Source organism: Rana temporaria, chromosome 1, assembly GCF_905171775.1.
Source record: "Rana temporaria chromosome 1, aRanTem1.1, whole genome shotgun sequence".
In the NCBI taxonomy this organism is placed as follows: domain Eukaryota; kingdom Metazoa; phylum Chordata; class Amphibia; order Anura; family Ranidae; genus Rana; species Rana temporaria.
The window spans coordinates 213,472,048-213,478,047 of NC_053489.1; positions in this window are offsets into that span (position 1 = coordinate 213,472,048).

Genomic DNA, 6,000 nt, shown 5'->3' on the forward strand with positions numbered 1-6,000 from the left:
ACATGCTAGACAATTAAATGGAAACATCAATATTGGGGGGCTAGGATTTGTGACTGCTTCATAAAAAATTTCCAAACAGTTCAGCCCTTTGACTCAATTGACAACATTTCCAGCCAACTTATCAAAAGTCATATGCCGTGAAGTCATTTTTCCATGTCATATAAAGATTCTTTCAAGGGTGGCCTTATAGTACATATAAATATTTATTGTACAAAACATATACTGTACATTAGTCTAATGTCTCTTCACATTTGTGTCTCTTGTATGTATTCCAAAGGCCAGCTGTGTATGTTGTTTCTTACTAGTTCCATTTGCTTTCCATCAGCAATGCTTAGTGATACTTTTTCTTGTACAAAGTCTGTGTTTTAAAAATGTGTTGTAAAAACATTACGCTGCCACAAATAGTGAATTTCAATAAAACAACAAAAAACAGCTGTTTACACTTATTCCACTATAAGCTATTATACGAATTAAAAAACAACATTGAACAGTACTTGTTCCTAAACACAGTGAAACTATCATCTAAAATATGTACAGTGTATATATACTATATATATATATATATATATATATATATATATATATATATATATATATATAGTGAGTGTACAGCTTGTATAACAGTGTAAATTTGCTGTCCTCTCAAAATAACTCAACACACCTATTAATGTTTTAACCGTTGGCAACAAAAGTGAGTACACTACTAAGTGAAAATGTCCAAATTGGGCCCAAAGTGTCAATATTTAGTGTGACCACCATTATTTTCCAGCACTGCCTTAACCCTCTTGGGCATGGAGTTCACCAGAGTTTCTCAGGTTGCCACTGGAGTCCTCTTCCACTCCTCCATGATGACATCACTGAGCTGGTGGATGTCAGAGACCTTGCGCTCCTCCACCTTCCGTGTGAGGATGCCCCACAGATGCTCAATAGGGTTTAGGTCTGGAGACACGCTTGGCCAGTCCATCACCTTTACCCTCAGCTTCTTTAGGAGGGCAGTGGTCTTCTTGGAGGTGTGATTGGGGTCGTTATGTTGGAATACTGCCCTGCGGCCCAGTCTCCGAAGGGAGGGAATCATGCTCTGCTTCAGGATGTCACAGTACATGTTATGGTTCCCTCAATAAACTGTAGCTCCCCAGAGCCGGCAGCACTCATGCATTCCCAGACCATGACACTCCTACCAGCATGCTTGACTGTAGACAAGACATACTTGTCTTTGTACTCCTCACCTGGTTGCCGCGACACATGCTTAAAGGGTTTGTAAAGGTTTGTTTTTTATTTTCTAAATAGTTTTTTTTTAACCACTTACCCCCCGGACCATATTGCTGCCCAAAGACCAGAGTACTTTTTGCGATTCGGGACTGCGTCGTGTTAACAGACAATTGCGCGGTCGTGCGACGTGGCTCCCAAACAAAATTGGCGTCCTTTTTTTCCCACAAATAGAGCTTACTTTTGGTGGTATTTGATCACCTCTGCGGTTTTTAGTTTTTGCGCTATAAACAAAAATAGAGAGCCAATTTTGAAAAAAATGAATATTTTTTAAATTTTGCTATAATAAATATCCCCCAAAAATATATAAAAAAAACATTTTTTTTCCTCAGTTTAGGCCGATACGTTTTCTTCTACATATTTTTCGTAAAAAAAAATCACAATAAGCGTTTATTGATTGGTTTGCGCAAAAGTTATAGCGTTTACAAAATAGGGGGTATTTTTATGTCATTTTTATTATATTTTTTTTACTAGTAATGGCGGCGATCAGCGTTTTTTTTTTTCGGTATTGCGACATTATGGCGGACACTTCGGACACTTTTGACACATTTTTGGGACCATTGGCATTTTTATAGCGATCAGTGCTATAAAAATGCATTGGATTACTATAAAAATGCCACTGGCAGTGAAGGGGTTAACACTAGGGGGTGGGGAAGGGGTTAAGTATGCCTGGGTGTGTTCTTACTGTGGGGGGGGGGGGTGGCCTCAGTAGGGGAAACACTGATCCTCGGTTCATACATTGTATGAACCGAAGATCAGCATTTCCCCTGCTGACAGGACCGGGAGCTGTGTGTTTACACACACAGCTCCCGGTCCCTGCTCTGTACCGAGCGATCGCTTGTGCCCGGCGGCGATCGCGCCCGCCGGGCACACGCACGCGCCCCTAGTGGCGGCTGGGAGAGAGGACGTCATATTACGTGCTCTCGCCCAGCAGAGCCACCTTGTGGACGTATATCGACGGTGCGCCGTCGGCAAGTGGTTAAGCTAGTACCTATTCCTTCGATTTCCCTTTTAAATGTTTTTTTCTTTGTTTTCTTTGTCTGAATTTCTCACTTCCTATTTTTCCTCAGTAAGCTGTTCTGGCTGACTAAACACCGCTCAGATGATGGTGTGAAATCTACTGAGGAGAAACAGGAAGTGAGAAATTCAGACAAATAAAATAAACATTTAGAAGGGAAATCGAAGGAAAAGGTAAGTCAACCAACAATGCACTAGCTTAAAGGAACCTATTTAGAAAATAAAAAACAAACCTTTACAACCCCTTTAAGTTTTTATCTTGGTCTCATCAGACTACAGGACATGGTTCCAGTAATCCATGTCCTTAGTCTGCTTGGCTTCAGCTTTCTTGTGCATCATCTTTAGAAGAGGCTTCCTTCTGGGACGACAGCCATGCAGACCAATTTGATGCAGTGTGCGGCATATAGTCTAAGCACTGATGGGCTGACCCCCCTACCCCTTCAACCTCTGCAGCAGTGGCAGCCAGGGTCGCCAACAGGGGGTTCAGGCAGTACACCTGTAAGGGGCCCGGATGGCAACCCCCTTTTTTTTTTGTAAGTGGTCAAGAGGGCCGTAGATGGCTACCCCCCCTTTTTTTCCATAATTTTTTTTTTATATATATTCTTCTTATTTATTTTTTGGAAAAGGGCCCCCCCCCACTTCGCAATTTTCTCTTGGCCACCGTGCTGCAGCTCAGTTTCAGGGTCTTGGCAATCTTCTTATAGCCTAGGCCAGGGATATGCAATTAGCGGACCTCCAGCTGTTGCAAAACTACAAGTCCCATCATGCCTCTGGGTGTCATGCTTGTGGCTGTCAGTCTTGCTATGCATCATGGGACTTGTAGTTCTGCAACAGCTGGAGGTCCGCTAATTGCATATCTTTATGTAGATAGAAAAAAAAGGGATAAGGGAAGGGAGGAGCACCCATTAAACCAATAATACACGGTCAATTGTATGAAGTAACCTGTGATAGATCATTCACCTCGTGAGGCGTTGTTGCCGTGACCATGCAGCATATAGACAAAAAAAGGGAGAGGGGTAGCCTGTTGTGAAACAGGCCAAAGGGGGTCACTATTGGCAACAAATATAACGATCAAGCTGGAATTATTCGAAATGCAATGAATTTATTCCTATATCAAAGTTAAATATGTATCAAAAATGTAATGTTTAGAAAAAGTGCAGTAATAAAAACCAATAGAATGCATCAGGCAAGAAAAGGCATTTTTACAGAGTTTAGTAAATGAGGTAAAACTTCACTTCAAAGAAGTTTCAAACTTTCAAAGAAGAAACAGATTCCAGCAGAATGGAGGTCAGACAGCACTAAATGTTTACAACATCATGACAGGATATCCTATCCAAAGCACCATCATCGAAGTCTGTGACTGACGCTCAGTTTGTGTTTTGTATGGGAATTATTTGTTGGCGTACAAATTTCAGACTGACATAATAATAGACTGTAATACTGTACAGATATGTACAATAAATGAATGTATCTAGAACCAACAAACATCTTAAAGTGGAAATTCTGATAATTTATTTTTTCTTGTTTTGGGAAGAGTGAGGAAAGATCCAAAAATGTGAATGGATCTCCTTTTAGGGCCCAAACACACCACACTGCAACACAACATGATTTTTTGTGTAACGAGGAGTTGAGGTGTATTGCGTTAGGTAGCCCATTTAAAATGCACACACAAAAAGATAGTGCAGAAAACTGCATCCTATAGAACAGAAATGCGTTGTACAGTACACAGGTCTTGTGAACTTGTGAAGGTGCGTTGGAGCGTAATAAAAAAAAGGCATTGCAGCACATAACATGTATTACTACTATTAATATCCACTCAAAAATATACAGTATGCACACATAGCAGCAGACATGGCAAAGCATACATTTAGGTGGAAATAGGCTCTCAGAGTTCTCTTTTATAAACACAATAAACTGTAGTATGTAAATGTAGACCAAGGAAAGGATAGGATTTCTACTTAAAATGCATGTTCATGCAGAAAATTCTATGCTTTATACTGTAGAGAAAACAAGGTGTGTAAATATGCTCTTCTATTGCAGCTTAAACAAGTTGCTTACATACTGTCCAGCCACTGTGCAATATGTATAGCTATCATCTCTCAAATAATGCACTCTGTTTTTTAACGCAAAATTAAAAAAAAAATCCCAGTTTTTCTTTTTTGCATTGTTAAAGGTCCATTAAATAACCAGCTTCCTATGACCCTTTTTGACAATGACTTGCCTACTAGTCCTTTAAAATATGCAGAATTAAGTACCAAGTTTTGCCCCCAGTAAACTTCATTGGCGTTCCCAGCTAAGTTCGGGTTTCCTGGATTTCAAGCATAATTTGACTAACCCCCTCCAGATTGAACACGGACAGATTCACGCATCCCTACTGGTTAGGTGGGTCAATAATCACTTTATGTCTATGGGCACCCCAAAACTGATTATATTAGATTTTCAGCCATCATGCCAGTACATAAGGCCATCTTTGTAATGCGTTCTGTACACAGAACCCCCAAATTAACGCTTGTCTCTTCTGGATGCCTGTTACTTTGTGCACTATAAGGATGGTGCAATATATTGATCTCCAGGAGCATGTTTAAGAACTATTCACAGCAGTTTCTGAAAATCAGACATCAACAGATTTAGACATGAAGGAAACGTGTAAACATCTGTTTTGCAACTTTTATACTGACCAGAGGAATTCGCCTGCAATTAACAAAACTGCTGCAGGCATCTTTTCTGGCGTATTATACCCTATTCATTCAGCAGCCACGGATTTGGATTATTATGCATTGAACATCAAAAAGACATAATAAAAATGGTTGTAGCTGTCTGCCATTTTATAACTTTTTTACTATAAGCTGTCAATAAACTAACAATCTGCTAGAGCTAAACCTAAACTTAAGCAGTTGTCCTATAAGCAGACTTTTAAACAGCATCTTAAAGCCTAAATTTATCCTAAATAAAAAACAAAAATATAAGTACAAGGGACATAACTTACATTTAGTATGATGTCTCCCTTGTGCTGATTCTTCTTAGTTTAGGAGAAATTTGCATGTTTCCTACCCCCATGCCTCCGCTGCCATCAGGGCCAGATTAAGAACATCATGGGCCTGGTGCTGAGGATTTTGGTGGGGCCTTTAGGCTGCATTCACACCTCCGCGACAAGTAACGCCACGTACGCGGCGTATTTTGCCGCGAATAGTGTAACTTTTTTTTTACAAATCCTTCCTATTGCTTTGTATGGCCGAACGCCAATGCCGCCTGAAAAAAAGGGTCCGGGACTTTTTTTCATGCCGCAGGTGTACGGCGTCTATGAGATGTGAACCATCTCATAGACGGCAATGGGAATTCTCCCCTCCAGCGGCACGAGCGGCCGGCGTCGGGCGTTTTGTCGCGGAGGTGTGAATGGGGTGTAATAAATAATAAATAAATGCGTGGGAATGACATGAACGCAGCCCAGCCAAGGCAAGTGACCAAAGGCACAGAACCCAGAAGGAAGACCGGGTGAAGATGGAAGTGCCCGGGCCCCGCCTGATTCATCGCAGCACTGGAGGGCTCAGTCTGAAAATGTAAGTGAACACTAATGTGCTAATATGCTGTGCATACTTGTACGTTGTGGCATAACCTACCCCAGGGCCTCTAAAAAGTAGTAATGTCAGGAAAGTTTACTACCGCTTTATTATCACAGGATCCCAGGAGCCTCTCATGGGGCCCCCTACTGACCCGGTG